Consider the following 19,628-nt stretch of genomic DNA (forward strand, 5'->3'; position numbering starts at 1 on the left):
TCAAAAGACTTTACAGACACACAGGAGTCTCAATCCAAAATAAAGTGTGAGACAAACTTTTCCACAAGTAAACCGGCATGAGAAAACAAAAAAGAGCCCTCTAAATCCTGGGTCTGAACTTGCCCCTTTAAAGTCAATTGGATCTGCAGTCCCAATCTTTTCAATCTCTCTCTATGAGGAGCCTTTTCCGTGCCTCTAATTATTCTGGTCGACTGTCTCTGAACCCAGGATCTGTCTAATTGTGTCTGTCTGTCTGCAGACTCAGGAAAACAGCACCCGATTGGGTTGTATTCAGAATTTATTTTTTTCAGAGCCATAAGGGATAAAAACCAATTGTTTTAGGAAATGAAAGCTCTGCTGCTACAGAAACCAGTGGGGCTAGCAGAGAAATCCTGGTCTGGTGTGCGGAACAGGTGTATCGTTGAGTCTGATTCAAACTGACATCTGGCTGTCTCCAAAGCATTGCTCTGTGTGCTGCAAATGTATATGAACATTAGTATGCATTGGCACAATATGGATCTATTATACCAAATGCTTATGAGAACTAGGTACTGCACAGGAGATCAGCTGCTGCTTTTTAAACCCCAGAAAGTCAGTAGATTAATAGATTCCAAGGCCAGAAGGGACCATTCTGATCACCTATTTTGGCATCCTGCATAATGCAGTCCACAGAACCTCACCCAGTAATTTCTGTATCAAGCCCATAACTTCTACATGAGCTATAGTTATATTTTAGAAAGATATCCAGTGTTGACTTAAAGATTGCATGTGATGGAGAATCCACCATTCCTAGGTAAATTGTTCCAATGGTTACCCTCACTCTTTTAAAAACATTGTACTTTATTTCTAGCCTAAATTTGTCTAGCTTCTGCTTCCAACCATTCTGCTTTTTTTCTTCCTAGATTAAAGAGTTGTCTACTCTCAGACAAATGTTTAAACCATCCTTTTAAAGAAGAGATTATGAAAAAGAAAGGGAAGAATCTATATTATGGAATCATGCAGTCCAAATGTTATTGCATAAAAAAGTTAGATAAAAAAATTATTTGTAAATTACAGCGGTGGGTGCAAATATCTAGAACTCATTGTTTTGAGCATCCTTTGACAATAGCTTTACAGTATAGGTAAGGTATTTGTTTCAGAAAATTGGTAACTATTTTTGTAGCAAGGGCTGAGAATTCATAAAGAAGTAATTTGGTTTATAAAAAGTTTCTTTCAAAACAGGACAAAATATTTTATTTGTTAAAACACAGAAATAAAAGTACAAAAAACCAAACACATTTTGTAAAAGTTTCTAAGAGCAACCAAATAAACATGTTCAGCAGATAGAGCAGAAACATAAAACCGGTCATGCCCACCGTTGCTCCTAATGATGTAAATGACAAAAGTCCTGCTGACTAATGGTCTGGGATCAGGCCCAGAATTTCCCCAGAGAAAGTTTTTTTTAATTCCAATCTACAAGTGGAAATAAAGTTTGTCTCTCAATAAAGTTTGTCTTTCATCCAGCACTGGTAAATACATAGAACCAGACATATTCCCACCTCACTGCATTCTTTTAGCAAGGAGAAGTGGTACAGAAAGGTTGCCTTAATCAGAAAGATGGTTATGTCTGATCCACAATTCATGGTGAAATCAATAGGTCTTTTAAGTGTAGATTTATGACAGGATTAAGCTCTGGGTAAAAAACTGTACCTACTTACTCAACATACCTGCTCCCTGGGTATCTTTGAGCCTATCTAGACATGGCTTCCACCAGCATAGTATTTGACACCATCACAATTTTCCTATCAGGCAGAGTAACTCCATTGCACAGCTTAGGGAATGGAGGCAGAGAGAGAGAGAGAGAGAGAGATATCAAGTGACTTGTAGGTGGGGCACATAGGTAGCCTGTTGCAGAGAGGAACTGAGCCCCACTCTGCAGCTCCCTCTAATACCACAACCTCTTTCCTTAGCTGACATTGCTGGTGAAAACCAATTTTTACTTGATCTTTTTGAATAATACAGCAAGTGATTCATGAATAAGAGCAGCGAGTTCGTTTTGCTGCTATTGGTGGGGTTGTATTACCTGTGAGCATGCAGAGGGCCACTGAGTATTCATGAAATTGCTCCTGGATCCCCAAAGTTTCCAAATTTTTTAGCACAATTGACCAGAATATTCATCTGAACTTTCCTCCCACAAAGTGTGATATTTGCCATTTGCCACTTATTCATTAATCCCTTGCTTAGAAAGTTTCTGTCATCCAGCGATGAAATGATATCCTGTGACTTAGGTGACCTCTCATGCAACACAAATAGTGAACAGAGAAGAGTGGAAGTGAACACTGTGCAAGCAATCTATACACTGACATCTGTCTGTGTGAAGAACACTGAGGACAAATCAATTATTAGCAAAATTTAGGGTTGGTCTGTGAGTGATTCGCAAACAGAAGAAAGGTCAATAATCAAAAATGTTATTTGTAGGGAATAATATGATGAGCCAACAACACAGTGATAGGAGAGTGAGTGGGGGGCCTATCCCACTTCATGACAAACACACAGAAGAACCTGCTCTGCCATTCATCAACAAAAATCACAGATAATTGCAATACCTTTATTATTACTGATGGCAAAAAGAGCAGGAAAAATAAGGGAAGCAGGAATCAGCCCAATAAGGACTCAGATTCCCCCCAAAACTTAGGGCCTGGTCTTGCTCCCTTTGAAATCAGGAGCAAAATGTCAGAGGAATGGAAAGAAGGAATGAACCAGGGAGTGGCTGATGCAGATGCCGCTATGTCAGTGCAAGGATGCTTCTGTTGACCTAGCTCCCCGCGCTCAGGGAGGTGGTGTTCCTACACGGACGGGAAAATCCGACGGGGTTAGTGCGGCATAGCTACAGCAGTGAGGCTTTGCCAGGCTAGTCCCTTTTTAGCTCGCTTGCACAGAGCCCAGTTGCAAGAGACCCCCTGTGCCAATGAGTTTATGATGTAAATTGACAGGGGAAGTATTATTGTCCCCATTTTACAGATGGGAACTGAGGTCTAGAGAGATGGAGGCCGAGGTTACACAGGACTGTGGTAGAGCCAGGCGCTGAACCTCACTTTCTGGGTCACTCAGCTTGCATTTCAGTCACAAGACTGTTCCTCCTGAGCACAGGACGTAGAATGAGTAACATGCCCACAACTGCCTGCTAGTGAATCTCTGGCATGACCTGCCAGCGCCCCCTATTTGTGTCTCTCCATGCCTGGTCTGTCCCCTTGGTATCAAAATACCTTCTCCTGGGCCGAGATGAGACTGTAATAGGGGGCTCTCTGAGAGTGTCCCCAGCGTACACTATGCTATCCCCACCTGGAGTGAATAGCCTCTTCTTTTTCTGCTGTTATGCTGAATCCCTGGCTGCCTTTCTATTCCATTGCTTTGCTAATGTCATGGCAGAAATACCCCTCAGCTCTCATCATCTCTGACAATGAGGAGAGGAAATGAAAAAAGATTATTTAGTATCATTCTTTCCCTGTACTAGACACGCCATGTATGAAATGCTTTCAAATAAGGGGGATGAAGCACAGAACCACAGAAATTAGAGACGGGAATGACCTGTTAGGTCAGCTAGTCCATTTCTCTGCCAATGCAGGATAGCTTCTGAGTACAGTATATTCTCTAGGACTCTGTCCAGTCAAACAACTTCAGGAAAAGGGTTTCAATGAAGTCCTTTGTGGGACAATTGTATTCTGCAAGGGCAGAGTATGTCATCATTACTCACCCTGGTGAGGAGTTACTTATTGGAGTAGCCCTTCTGACGTCACTGTAACTAGTCATGTGAGCAAGTGCTCACCAAGGTGCATAAAGATTGCACAATCTGACCCTCAGGGACACCACTGTTAGCAAGTGTTTCTTGATATGCAGCATTAGGTTAAACGCTGCCCTTGATGTCAGTTGACTGAAGCCAGCGGAGTTGCTTCTTGCTTGCACAGGAATCATTGTGCTTAATTTCATATCATAGAATCATAGAATCATAGAATATCAGGGTTGGAAGGGACCCCAGAAGGTCATCTAGTCCAACCCCCTGCTCGAAGCAGGACCAATTCCCAGTTAAATCATCCCAGCCAGGGCTTTGTCAAGCCTGACCTTAAAAACCTCTAAGGAAGGAGATTCTACCACCTCCCTAGGTAACGCATTCCAGTGTTTCACCACCCTCTTAGTGAAAAAGTTTTTCCTAATATCCAATCTAAACCTCCCCCATTGCAACTTGAGACCATTACTCCTCGTTCTGTCATCTGCTACCATTGAGAACAGTCTAGAGCCATCCTCTTTGGAACCCCCTTTCAGGTAGTTGAAAGCAGCTATCAAATCCCCCCTCATTCTTCTCTTCCGCAGACTAAACAATCCCAGCTCCCTCAGCCTCTCCTCATAAGTCATGTGCTCTAGACCCCTAATCATTTTTGTTGCCCTTCGCTGGACTCTCTCCAATTTATCCACATCCTTCTTGTAGTGTGGGGCCCAAAACTGGACACAGTACTCCAGATGAGGCCTCACCAGTGTCGAATAGAGGGGAACGATCACATCCCTCGATCTGCTGGCTATGCCCCTACTTATACATCCCAAAATGCCATTGGCCTTCTTGGCAACAAGGGCACACTGTTGACTCATATCCAGCTTCTCGTCCACTGTCACCCCTAGGTCCTTTTCCGCAGAACTGCTGCCTAGCCATTCGGTCCCTAGTCTGTAGCGGTGCATTGGATTCTTCCATCCTAAGTGCAGGACCCTGCACTTATCCTTATTGAACCTCATCAGATTTCTTTTGGCCCAATCCTCCAATTTGTCTAGGTCCTTCTGTATCCTATCCCTCCCCTCCAGCGTATCTACCACTCCTCCCAGTTTAGTATCATCTGCAAATTTGCTGAGAGTGCAATCCACACCATCCTCCAGATCATTTATGAAGATATTGAACAAAACCGGCCCCAGGACCGACCCCTGGGGCACTCCACTTGACACCGGCTGCCAACTAGACATGGAGCCATTTATCACTACCCGTTGAGCCCGACAATCTAGCCAGCTTTCTACCCACCTTATAGTGCATTCATCCAGCCCATACTTCTTTAACTTGCTATCATTCGCCCTAGCTATAGTCGCCCCCTTTGGACCACTCTAAACAGTTCCTCTCCTACTGTAGTGTTTATGGACCTGATCCAAAGCCCATGGAAGACAATAGCATCAAGCTTTGGCTCAGGGCCTGTATCCTTGTACCATGGGCTCTTCCACTATAAAAGACCATTCCCCAAATTGCCTTTTAAAATGTTTCCAAATGTGGAGGGGGATAAGAAGAGACAGAACAAAACGCACAAATTTCCAAGCTTGGTTCCTAAAGTTAAACATCTAACTCCAGATTTAGGCACTTGAACAATCAGCCTGTTTTTCAGAGGAGCTGAGCAATTGCAGTGCCCACTGAAAGCCAAGTGTGACAGAGTAACCTGTATTCACACCCCATACACTATTGTAGTAATTTTTGTACAACATATGCCTTGGGAGGCACCATTTAAAACTCATAATTTGCTGATCAATAACATCACAGCACAATGCACGTAACAGCATTATAGGGGAAGTTATAAACAAGCTGAAATCAGTATGCTTTCCAGGGAAGTCTGGGGAGTGACCAAACCAGCTCCTCAGAGACAAAGGGCAAGCTGACACCGCAGCCAGGTGTAAACAAGGCTGACGGACCATTACCTACTAAGTGGCCATTCTTTGGGAGATAAAGAGGCAGGGGCAAAAAACCCCCAAACTCCAAGGCTTTGTCTAGACTAGCATTTTTATTGGTAAAACTTTTGTAGGGCAGGGGAGTGAAAATATACACCCCCCCGACTGACATAAGTTTCACTGACAAAAGTGTCCGTGTGGACAGTGCCATGTCAGTGAGAGATGCTCTCCTGCTGACATAGCTACTGCCGCTCATTGGGGGCAGTTTAATTATGCTGGCAGGAGAGTTCCCTCCCGCTGGCATGAAGTGGCTACACAAGAGACCTTACAGCGCTACAGCTGTGCCGCCGTAAGGTTCATAGTGTAGACGTAGCCAAAGGAAGCAGCCATTTAACTCCGGGGAGGGAGTCTTGACCAAAAGAATATGACCAGTAAAACTGCTGAAAGCATGTGGTGAGAAAACTTTGCTTTGAATCTAATGTGGTTTGTTAAGTTAGGCACCAGTTGCATTTTATCTTTATTTTTTGCGTAACCATTTCTGACTTTTCTGCCTCATGACTTGTACTCACTTGAAATTTCTTTGTAGTTTTATTGTTTTATCTAATCCAGTGTGTTCAATTGAACTGTCTGGGTAACTCCATTTGGGGTAACAAGTTGTGTGCATATTATTCCCTTAAAGGAATAACAGACTCAATGTATTTGTCTTGTCCAGGAGAGGGCTGGGCAGCACAGGACATACATTTCAGGGGGAAGAAGGAGAAATCTGGGATGGGAGTGTGTTGGGGTCACTGTATGGTAATCTTTAAGGCTGGTAAGAACCAAGGTGTGGCTGGACATACACACACAGCTGGGAATGATCTTCATGCTGGAGACTGTGAGCAGACCTGGTTGGAGGCTACAGCAGCAAGCCATTGTAAAGGGCACCCTGGCTTAGAGGGCAGGGGTGACACAGCTACTCATTGGCCTGGATTGTACCTTGGTATGTCACACCAGGACATGGGTTTAGATGCTTAGTGCTCAATCCTGCAAGGTGCTGAGTACTCTGATCCCAATGCAGCAATGCATGTGCTTCAGGTACATGACTAATCCCATTGAATTCAGGGGGGCTCCTCATCCACTTACAGGAAAGTACAGCATTTGGCAGGATTGGTCTCTTCATGGAAAAAAAACAACCAACTTTGAAAATGGTGGTTTCCGTGCGTCATTGTTATATGGTCCATCAGTGGGTCAGACACTAGAATGGAACTCAGGAGCCCTGGGACCTGTCATCTGCTTGGCCACCGACCTCCTGGGTAACCTTCAGCCAGTCTCTTCCCCTCTCTATGCCTGTATCCCCTTTCACCCGTTATCGACCTTTTCTATTCAGCCTGTAAGTTTTTCGGGGCAAGGACCGTCTCTCACTATGTGTTTGCACAGCTCCTAGCATGGTCTCATTTGGGGCTTCTAGGCAAATACCAAATAATTAATTATAACTAAATTATTAATTAAACATTAGAGCCAGGCCCTCAGCTGACGTAAGCCATTCACTGAACTCAGTGGAGGTATGTCCCACTCCCTCAACTGAACACCCCAGCCCCTGCAAATCTGAGAAAAATAAAAATGCACTCAACTATTTCACCCACACAACAGTGAGTTCCTTTGAAAACTGCCTCTAGGGCCTTTTGTTCTGTATGGAAAATTTAATTGCATATTGCAAAGTAAAGCTAGTTCGAAGGATCTGAGGAGGGGGCACGTGAACAAGGGCAAACCAGCAATGCTTGTCCCATAGAAAATTCCTCCTCTCACCTCCACTCAAGCATCAGAGAGTTAGTGAAGAGGATGAAGAAGGGGGGGAGGGGAAGGGGAGAGGGAGCGGGGGACAAGATAATGTCTGTTCAAGAGAGGACACATACAAGCCAGTCAATGTTCAAAGGAACCTCACAGATGAATACAGAGTCACAGCCATCTTAACTTTCTCCCTGCGAGTTTCTGTGAAACCTCTTTTTTTGGGTCAGACATCAAGAACTAGAGAAAGTTGCTTAGTGTGGGAGGCAGCCAAGACAGGCGTTTCTAATTCACAGGCAGGCAGGGAGAATGCCCCTCTCTCCCAGATCCAACACTGCTGGCAATTAAATATCTGCTGACGTTCGGCTAGAAATGGCGGGTCAAAAATACCAAAACCAACCCCCCAACAAAAACCAACCACACTGGAGGTGGCTATTTTAAAGAGACAGCGTCACAAAGTTCAACCCCTACCTGCAAACCTCTCACCTGCCCGCTTAAGTCGGAGGTGTAGTTATAACATCCAAGGTTCAATCCAACCCATTCCTCTTGAAGTCAATGGCAAGACTCCCATTGACTTTGACTGAAGCAGGATTGGCCCCCTCTGACTTTAGTCCTTCTGTATGATCGAGATTCTACCTTGCTCTCATTCTACTAGGCGATATCAGAGAAGGGAGGAGGCATATTTGGCAGAAGGGCTTAGCTAGAGAAGGGGAGGATTGGGGGAAAGGGAGAGAGAGAAGAGCAAACACAGGTCCATTAATCTGCAGTTAGTCTGCCTTTTCTGTTAGGAAGATGAGCTTGATGAGTTAATTAAGCCACAGCCTGTAAAACCAGTTTATTTGCATAGCAAACTCCTGGGCCAGTGTGCTGCGAGCAAGCCTGTACGTGCAGACAATTCTAGGGAAATTAGAGCCTCATTAATATGCTAATCTGGTTGCAGGCCTGGAACGAGTTTTGGGTTTGTGGTGCTTGGGGGTGGTGGGTGTTTGGTTGCCTAGCAACCCTCTTCTCCAGGTAACCCTTCTCTGGCTTGCCCTTGATATCCCCAAAGGATTGAGAGGTGGAAAGAGGTACGCAGGAAAAGAAGCATTCTGTTGTCACAGTACAGTGAGCAAAGTGAAAGGCAAACACACAGAGGCCAGGGTGCATGAACGCATGAGCACGCACATGGAGGATTCTGCACGCACAAGAATGCATCAAACATGTCAGTATATACAGTGTCCACCTCTCTGTCATGCACATACAACTAATATACACCCCCCCGCTCGCCCCGGATAGACAAGTGTTCATCATGCCTTTACACAAAACATGCCCCAGGCACACGCCAGTTTGCATATGCTGGTTATATCCACAGGCCCCAATGAGGTAATTTGTGTTCACATAGGAGGCAAATTCCCAGAGTCATCCACCCCACCGCACCTCGGCTGGTAAATCTGTGGGAAGGGCTCCTATGCTATGCTTGCCGGTAGCTGCAAACACACATCTCTGTCTCTGCCAGCCACTCACCCTGAACAACCAAGGCTCCAAGGGTCTCCATCCTACCTCCCTATTAACCCATTTGCACCATATTTTATAGTTGCTTCCTCTGCACTCATTTGCAGTTGCCCTGTTTCGCCATCCTTGCTCCTCCCCTGGGAGATGTAATCGTCCTTTCCCCCAACTCCTGCTGTTTCCCCATCATTCCTGCACACACGTTTCTCGGCTCAGCTCTGCCATCCTACTTGGATCACACTGCACCATACTGAAGGCCATCCTCTCTTCTGTCTCTCCCACAGTCCTCCTGCAACCCACTGGTCCTGATCCACCAAGGATATGAATGCGTTACAGCTCCAGCTACAGAGCCTTAGATCTTTTCCCACTTATGTGATGGCTACACTACTGGGACTTGAACCAGAGGACCTCCTGAGATAAGAGCTTAAGCAGCTACAGCTTTAGTTAGACAGCCAGGCTTCCTATGAACGGGCTGAAACAGATTCATGCCATGTGCTGATGAGGCCCAAAGTGGGACCTGTAACACTCACTCAGCAGTGGGTTATACTAGCACTTTACCATAGCAGTCCAGCTCCCACCTATTTTTGCCCTAACTCTTGTTAATAGTTCTCACATAGACGGTCTCCATGACCTAGAACTAGAGGGAACCATGACACTTCTCTCATGTACAAAGGCTTCCTTTCTCAAAAGGCCATCTTGCTTTCCTGAGCATTAAGAACACAAGAACATAAGGTCCTCCACTCTCCCCCTCCTAACAGGGGACACTCTTTATAGGGAATCCAACTTCCCGTCTCATACAGCTCTGTCCCCCAAGGTCATTCAAACCTTTCTTGGGACACCTGATTTAATAGCAGTGCTGTGTGTGAGCAGATGGAGACTTTTACTCTGGAGCCATTGTCGGAGCCTCCGTAATGAGGTGAGGTGCATGTCGTTATGTTCAGATCACACACACAGAACAGTCAGGTAAAGATAAACATTCTGGTGGAAAGCTTGCAGTGTAACACTACTGTGTTTCCTGCGGTTCAGAATGAGAACACACAAGAATCCAAAACCAGAGAAAACAGCCTGTTCCCTAAGGCAGAGACGCACAATGCACCGCGCTTTGCTTTAAACTGAGTTTTTCAAGATTGACTTTGCTACAGCGCCCCCTAGCCTGCAAGCAGGACCTGGAAACCCCCCTCTCCCCCTTGCTCTTACAGTGATAGCGTTAAATTCCAGCACCGTCCTCAGTACACCACATATGAACGCTTCTATTCACTCCAATGAAGATTTTTTAAAAGCTGGGCCTTTTCGCACTCAGTTTTAATTGCATCTGCCATTTTCCTCCTGCAACTATTTGTGAGTGCAACCCAGGTCACGGGGAGGTCTAAATGGGTGCACTCTGGTAGTTATTATAGGTCTAAATTACCCCAGCTGCACCGATGAAAAACAGGGGAAGCACAAAAGCAGGATATGTTGAGGGTCAGGCTGAAAATGAGACTCTGAGTACAGACTGAGTAAAGACTTCAGGATTGGGTCTCTCTCTCGCAGTCTCCATAGCTAATCTCTAAACTCTTGCTAATTCTTATAGTTGCCTCTCAAAGAAGGATGATGATCTTGTGGTTAAGATGTTCAGCTTGGACTCAGCAGAGCTGAGTTCAATTCCTAGCTTTGCCACAACCCTGCTGGATGACCTTGGGCAAGTCCCTTAATCTCTCTGTGCCTCAGCTCCCCCTCTGCAAAATGGGGATAATAACCCTGCTTTGTTTATTTCAATTTTAAGCTCCTTGGGATGGGGACTCACACACTAGGTGATTGTCCAGTCCCTAGTAGAGTGGGGCTTATAAATGCTATTGTAGAATGAATAAATATGAATCATCTCAATTGATTATGTTACAATGCAATACAAATGCCCTGAAAGTCTCATGTTTTAAACAAGCAGCAAGTTCTCATGACTAACATCGAATCACAGAAATGTAGGGCTGGAAGGCCCCTCGAGATGTCATCATGTCCAGCCCTCTGCACTGAGGCAGGAAGTACACCTAGACCATCCCTGACAGGAGTTTTCCCAACCGTTCTTTAACACCTCCAATGATGGGGATTCCACACCCTCCCTTGGAAGCCCGCTCCAGAGCTTATCTCCTTGCTGACAAGAATCTCGACTGATCTGAAGTCAGCCCGGTGAGGCCTACTTTAAAGAAGGCAGGCTGTCCAGATCCGAGCCGAGCACCCTGACACTTCAACATGAGACGGGCATAGCTTGTGAGACAGCTACTTACACTGGCTTTCTCATAAATAGGGGACGTTCATCTTCAGCACTATCAATCCGTTAACCTTCATGAGCTCAAATATTTATTATTCATATTACCCCAAAACGTGTTAAAAGGATGAAAAAGAGGAGTTAATGTGCCAGCTCTTGCATCCACCTTTTAGCTTATTACAGTGCTAAAGCAGTATTAACATTTAGCGTATATGAGCTCTGCTTCTCTCATGCCTGAGGCCATGGGGTTTAAGCCAGTGCTGAAGTTAATAGTGAATGCTGGTTAGGAAAAGCCTATTATCTCATAAAGTTGGAATTTCACTTGGATAGTAGCCATTGGCTCTCTCTCTGATCCAGATGCAGTTCCATTCTCTCAACCCATTTATCTTTTCATCGCTCTCCCTCTCTTTCATTCAGACTCACTCTCTCTCACGCACACATATATTCAAATGGGAAACAGCAATAGAGGGAAAAAGTAGTGTTTTCCTTCTAAATATGAATGAATTAAAGAGCATCATTTTCACCAGAAGATAATTGGCTCAATCTGTGGCCAAGAAACCTCATACCAGTGACATCTTGGTATGATTCTAGGAGTGCTGCTGTAAATATTTCATAAGCTGGGACACGTTCCATCTGCCATCAACCCACCGTAGTGTTGGAGGTACTCAGCTTCTAGAGGTATCATCATTTACAACCTGGGCATACTGAGTGACCCAGCATCCTTGTGTTGATTAAGGTTGTATCCTCATAACCTGAGCATCTTCTGTCTACTGAGGGGAATGACTTGAGTGTAAAGTACTGTTAAGGGGATTGGTTTTTTTTTGCCCTGAACTTGCTCTAGCATCAGTTCAGGAGGCTTTATATACATAGAGGTTCTGCCCTTCATACCATATATATATATATATATATATTTTCCACTCATCCATACTCCCTCAACTAACCATTGTAACAGGAGATGCTCTTCCAGTCACAAGCTTTGCTATCTATCTATCTATCTTGTCCAAATCATTTTGATATCTAGGCACCATTCAGCTGCCCTAGACTACAACGGGCTCTCAGAGACTACATGGAATTGACAGGGATATTCTCCACAATCTATACATACAACATGACTGTCCATGGTGTTTCCTATTGTCTAAATCTAATATATTAGCGCCCCAGGGAATCTTATGAGGCTGTTTGTTTCCTTTTCAGGAAGATGGCTATGTTATTCCTGGGGCCCTGTGGCAAAGACCTCTTCACTTCAGAAGAAATGCTGCCTTTCAGTGCTCTTTATATTGACAATTGACTTGGTTCTGCAGTGTACGAAATTCTGTAACCAAGCTGGTCGGAAACAAGCTACCTAATTAGTTAAGTCTATACAGCACCCTTTATGTGCACTCATCAAGACTGGTGGACAGATGTTGGACATTATGAATGATCTGCTTTCTGAAGACAATGGATTTCCCATTTTGGAGGGAAAATACCCACTAATTCTGGGACTATATAGTAAGAAATTCAAAGAAGAGAGAGAAAAAGGATTGAGGGGTTGGAAGGACTGATGTAAGAAGGCAAATTACAAGCTCTAAAAACATTGGGCCAGGTCTTTAGCTGGTATAAATTAGTGTGGCTTGGTTGAAGTCCATGGATCTATACCAGTTGAGGATCTGGCCACAACAATTAGTTAAGAGTTGACTAAAGGGGGCATGATAATCACCTAACAAACATTTGTAGGGTGTAAACCCAAAGGAGAGAGAGGAATTTGTTTGGGACAGTTCAAGGAATAATGAGCTAAACTGAGCAAAGGGAAATTTTAGATTTTTTTTTCAGCAGGGTTTGGGGGGGGACAGCAGGGGAAGGCTTTCTCAGCAGGTTGGCCGTGACTGTAGAATTTGTACCTACCAGAGAGCTGAAGCCCAATCTTCTCACCCTTGGAGAGGCTGCAAGACTCACCTGTGTAGGTATTCCCTTAAAAGAGTTAGGGAGTCACCAGGACAATGTCCCCTTGGTTACCACCTGGATCTGATACCTCCTTACTGTGCCACTACTCCCACTAAGTAAGACCTCACTTCTAGACTACTGCCGTCAGCTTCAGTGAGCCTACTCCTGTGAGCAAGTGCAAGTAGCAGGCTCACAGCCTAGCCCACTATTAACATCAGGACAACCTTAGTAGCAGTGAGATGTACTGGGGCACGGCATATTGTCCCAGGGGAAGGGGTGGAAGCATCATTGCTTAAGACAGCCTGGAGAAAACATTGCATGAAAGCCATTGTAGGGAACAGACCTTTTCCAGCAGAGAAATAGACTAGATGGGAATGAATAGATCTTTCCCATTTTCGATTCCAGGCATTCTGTAACTTGTTTTGAGACAGCTAAAGAAAAAATTAAAATCTTTGTTGCTTTTACAATTTGCCCCTTACCACAGACACCACAGCAACTTTAGCAGCTCCTGGGTGGAGCTGGGGAAATGACCAGACAGGGAAAGAAACGTTATCCTTTAAGAAATATTTCATCTGTTTTTTGTCCTCTGACTTGTCAGCAGCGAGATGGAGATATTGATGGTGAAGCAGGGTGATTGACAGACTTAGGTCTTGATGACTGGATTGCTGTAGGTTTTTTTTAAAATCTGGCGGCTGTTTCACAACATGACCAGAGGCAGGGGCCGTGGAGAGGAACAGACGGCCATCCAGCTGCTCAGATAGTGTGGTGCTGGGACCTGTATCTCTAAAGGGAGGGAGGGGCAGTGTTGTCTAGTGTGTAGCATGCGAGCCTCAGCCTTAGCACACCTGGGTTCTGTTCCTTGCTCTATTCCACTGTGTGACAGGAGGCAAGTCATCTCCCCTCCGCCCTTTGTTGATGTAGAGTGTAAGCTCTTTGGGGCAGGGACCCTCTTTTGCTACGTGCTTGTACAGTGCCAAGTACTAAGGGGCCCTGATCTCGGTTAGCACCTGGAGGTTGACCATCATATAAATAACTGTCTAGAAGGGTTCTGGATCATATAACTATCCTTGTTTTAAGAGATTAGTGTTCATGGTGCAACGGCATCACATAGTGAGTCATTTCTATCCTGGCTATGACAGGCTGTGGGGATCCCAAGAGTGCTGGATTTGTAGTTTTTGGGTCACAGGCCTTTAGATTATCCCACTCCATGGGGATCACTACAAGGGACAATGGCTTCTGCTGTAAGGGTGTCACTCCCTCCCTGTGCAGGGATGAGGCCCATGCATCACTTAAGTCCGATTTATGCCCTGTTTTGATGGTCTTGTGCTGGCCCTCCAGGCAGAGGTGAATTTCACTTTCAATGAGGACACTCAGGAGAGAATGCCAGGAGGAATGAAAACAGGATTGCCACCCCTGCTCTGCATCATCTCAGAGCTCTCGCTGTTTATTTTCTCATGCATTTTTATTTGTTAACATTTGCTCTCCCTATGCACAGAAGGCGCAATTGCATATCCTACCTGGTTACCATCTCTTTCCTAACCAGCTAACTCATCAGTAACAACCAATATCAATAGCCAACTTATGCCCACCTGGGAACCAGTCTTCTTCTGCAAGGGTTGGGAGAACCGGTAGGTTTTGCAGGTGCCCTGAAAGTTAACAGACTCTGGCTGTTGATCTAGGGAAGGGGAAGCAAATTCTAGATTCAAGGCCCGCACACTAAAAGGGTTCTTCCACCTGGCCCGTCCCGGTTTAAATCAGGGGACTGATAGCACAAGTGGCTCAGCTGTCTCCACTGCGGTGGAAACACATGGCACCACAACAGGTACCATAACATGGCCTATCATTGCATATGCATGGAGGGGCACCACTAAGGAAGCTCAGGTCACATACTCATCTCTCTCCCAAGCTGAGATATTTTAGGATGGAAACAGGCTGAGGAGACATCTATGGGTCTGCTCCATCTACAGAGCCAGCACAGTCATGCCCCGCAGTGTTTTCAGTGACGGTGTGGAAGGCCTTAGATCGGCACTGATTCTGAGTGGGGATACAGCCCGGACACAGCAGGGGAAGCTTCTCCCTCATGCTGTCCCAGGCAACAGGCCTAAACCTGACCAGGAAAGGCCACATCTAGTAGGAGAGGGGACTTCAATGGTGATGGCCTAATCAATTCTTCCAACAGTGAGGCCAATCTATGGCATTGGCTTTGTGATGTGGAGAACTCGCTGTTAGGAACAGCGCTGAGAGCACTGGCTTCATTTCACCTAGGCCATCAGATGGCAGCGACTTCCAGTCACTACCAAGAAGACCTTGATTTGGCCTGATGACCCAGAGATAAAAGTCTGTAAATCTCATTCACCAATCCCCGGAAGCCCCATTGTAAGCATATGTTAAAGATTTTCATACCATTTGGCCTTATAGCTGTATTTAGTAGTTTGTGTCCAATGGAGTTCAACCTTGTGAACTAGGCCGACATTAGGGCCTATGTATCACTTAAGTCCTCCAAAGAAGACTTAAAGCAACATGTAGGCCATGTGCTGTCTTCTCTGCACAAGATGAATTTCACCCTCCGTGAAAACAATTTGTCTCTCAACTCCATCTGTCCCCAGTCCTTCCTCTGGGTCATTTGGTGCCTCTTGGAATGTTGTGTTTTGACTGCCAGGTGAGCACCTGGCTAAGGGGATAGGGCAAAAATGTTATTTAAAAAGATATAAGCCACCCTCACTACATTTGCTGAAGCTTGGATTTGGCGTGGTGGTAAATTGCTTCAGGGATCTTCCCCCAATGCAATAGTGGTGTGTCTCCAGGCTTGCCCAAGAGAACACAATGCTTATGAGAGAGGAAGGAACTGAACCCTTGTCACCTAACACTCTTCCTTTCCTGGAGCTCTCATTTCCCAGTGGCCATAGGCAACCGCCCCCTTCCCCACGGACACAGGTATATAGATTGCCAGCTGTGGTCTAGTGTTGGATCCTGGGGCATGTGACATAGCAGGAGTCAGAGCTGAAGGGCAGAAAGGGCCACCAGATTGTCTATCTAATTTCCTGCCTATCATAGGCCACTAACCCTCACCTGGTTACCTCTGCTTTGAGCCCAATGTCCTGGTTTAGACTAAAATACAGCATTGCACCCCTCTTGACCACATGAGGTTTCCCTTCATAAAAATGCGTGCTGGAGCTAGAGGAAGGTCCAGTGGCCTCATTATAAAGCCGATTTAGATTTTTCCTGAGGATTAAAGGCCTTTGTATAGGAGGCAGGATTCCCCTGGAGAAAGAGCAATATTAACTGGCAGGCAAACAGACTGAGAACTCCAGGCATTTTGTGGATGATGTTCATATTTCCCAAACAGTTGGCTGTAACACCACCGGCTAGCCCCTTAAATCCATTCACATCGTGGAGGGGACTTTGTGAATCACTCTGTCTATGGCTGCTGCCGTCGCCCTCCCAGTCTGTGCAGATATTTCAATACTGAGCCAATCACCCTTCCCCCTCCTCTCTGCTTAATCTATGGGAAGACAACCAAGACGGAAAAGCCAGCCTCGCTTTGGCAAGCACCTCTCCCACCATTGCCAAGCCGCGAACCCCGAATCCAAGGCTGCTTGGCTCGGAGGCTCAGTGGCGCGCCTCACCCTTTGACGAATCCTGGCGTTTGCAAAGTTATTATACCTCATTATGAATTGGATTTTAATCTACTGTAAATAGTCCTACCATTATAGTGTCATAAGAAGCAATTAGCCCCCCTCCCTTGCTTCTATGCATGAGGGGCAGGCTTTAATATCACTGAACTGCAAGGGCTTGCTGTGGCTTCAGCACACGTATGTGAAATAAGAGGTAGCGCTATTGGATTAACCCTTTCAGTGCTGGCAAAATTCACCCCCATTCTAAAACTTCCCTAGAATGTCACCAAAGCAATGTGAATATTTTGGGGCCGACTCAGGGATCTGTTGGGCTGTGCTCTTCAGCATTGGGGGCAGTCTTCTTCCCTAGGGTGGATGCAGTTCGAGCAGTTGATAAATTGTGGCTTCTCCAGCATTGCCTTTAACCTGGTCACAAAGGGGATTATCGGCTGCAGAGTTGAGAGGCATCCGGAGGCCAGTCCCTTGCTTGCTGCTTAAGGCCTCGGGGCAATTATTTCCAATCTCAGCGAAGCTTTCCTCCTTTGTGACCTGGAGGAAATTCCTGGGTGGAGCTGGTGTGCTTCACATGGTTATAAATGAATCCGACCCTGTCTCGGGAACTGTGTCAGCTGAAGCTCGGGAGGCGGAGCTGGTGGGGGTGCATCAGGAATGTTCCCATTGTGTAATGCCGCATTATTAATAGCAACCCATGCTGATGGGGTTTGACTGCCCCTCAAGCAGCTGAGAAATAGAATTCTTTCCCCCCTCCAAACCGCTGCTGCAGAGAGCCAAGGTTGCTGTTTCCCCCATTAATTTGCATTAGGGTGGAGACTAGAGGCCCGTTGTGCTAGGAGCTGTGCACACACACTGACAAACAGTCCCTGCCTCAAGAGCTTGTAATCCACATAGACTAAGTGCGCATCGATGCTTTGAACTGGGGGCGTGATTCCCGGCTCGAGCAGACAGGGCCGTGCCAGCTCTGATCGAGCCAGTGTTCTAGAACCAGAGCGTAGCTGCAAGGGGGGAGCCGCCCCAGGACCATCCTGTCTGAGACACTAGGTGTGTACTAAGGGCAGCTAGCCCCTCCCACTGCGTGTGCCACCCTGGCTTCGCTGCTATTATTTGCTCACTAGCTTGAGCAGAACTTGCCTGTATATATCTCCTCCAGCTGGAATTGACACCTCTACCTCAACCTGTAAACCAGGGGTTCTCAAACTGGGGGTCAGGAGCCTTCAGGGGGTCATGAGGTTATTATATGGGGGGTTGCGAGCAGTCAGCCTCCACCCCAAACCCCGCTTTGCCTCCAGCATTTATAATGGTGTTAAATATATTAAAAAGTGTTTTTAATTTATAAGGGGGGGTTGCACGCAGAGGATTGCTATGTGAAAGGGGTCACCAGTACAAAAGTTTGAGAATCACTGCTGTAGACGTGCCCTAAGAGGGGGAAGGGAATGACTCACCCAAGGTCACACAGTAGAGCCAACAATGGACCCAGATCTGCCAGTGCCTACACCACTAACCCCGTCTTCCCAGCGCCTGCTTTCTTTCTACAAAAGTGAATTTTAATGCCAGTGACTAGACATGACTTGTGCCCACAATGGCAGGAGCATAACAGATATGTAGTCACATTGCTTAAGGCACTACAGGAAGGTGCTCAGATACTGCAAGATGAGCATCCTAGAAGAACCTATCTAGGACAGGTTTCAGAGTAGCAGCTGTGTTAGTCTGTATCCACAAAAAGAAAAGGAGGACTTGTGGCACTTTCGAGACTAACAAATTTATTTGAGCATAAGCTTTTGTGAGCTACAGCTCACTTCATTGGGTGCATTCAGTGGAAAATACAGTGGGGAGATTTATATACACAGAGAACATGAAACAATGGGTGTTTCCATACACACTGTAACAAGAGTGATCAGGTAAGGTGAGCTATTACTAGCAGGAGAGCCGGGGGGGAGGGTAGGGGTGGGAACCTTTTGTAGTGATAATCAAGGTTGGCCATTTCCAGCAGTTGACAAGAACGTCTGAGGAACAGTTGGGGGGGGGGGGAAGGGAATAAACATGGGGAAATAGTTTGACTTTGTGTAATGACCCATCCACTCCCAGTCTTTATTCAAGCCTAAATTAATTGTATCCAGTTTGCAAATTAATTCCAATTCAGCAGTCTCTCATTGGAGTCTGGTTTTGAAGTTTTTTTGTTGAAGAATTGCAACTTTTAGGTCTGTAAGCAAGTGACCAAAGAGATTGAAGTGTTCTCCGACTGGTTTTTGAATGTTATAATTCTTGATGTCTGATTTGTGTCCATTTATTCTTTTACGTAGAGATTGTCCAGTTTGACCAATGTACATGGCAGAGGGGCAGTGCTGGCACATGATGGCATATATCACATTGGTAGATGTGCAGGTGAACGAGCCTCTGATAGTGTGGCTGATGTGATTAGGCCCTATGATGGTGTCCCCTGAATAGATATGTGGGCACAGTTGGCAACGGGCTTTGTTGCAAGGATAGGTTCCTGGGTTAGTGGTTCTGTTGTGTGGTGTGTGGTTGCTGGTGAGTATTTGCTTCAGGTTGGGGGGCTGTCTGTAAGCGAGGACTGGCCTGTCTCCCAAGATCTGTGAGAGTGATGGGTCGTCCTTCAGGATAGGTTGTAGATCTTTGATGATGCATTGGAGAGGTTTTAGTTGGGGGCTGAAGGTGATGGCTAGTGGCGTTCTGTTATTTTCTTTGTTGGGCCTGTCCTGTAGTAGGTAATTTCTGGGTACTCTTCTGGCTCTGTCAATCTGTTTCTTCACTTCAGCAGGTGGGTATTGTAGTTGTAAGAATGCTTGATAGAGATCTTGTAGGTGTTTTTCTCTGTCTGAGGGGTTGGAGCAAATGCGGTTGTATCGTAGAGCTTGGCTGTAGACAATGGATCGTGTGGTGTGGTTTGGATGAAA

This window comes from Natator depressus, chromosome 15 (genome assembly GCF_965152275.1).
Source record: "Natator depressus isolate rNatDep1 chromosome 15, rNatDep2.hap1, whole genome shotgun sequence".
Lineage (NCBI taxonomy): Eukaryota > Metazoa > Chordata > Testudines > Cheloniidae > Natator > Natator depressus.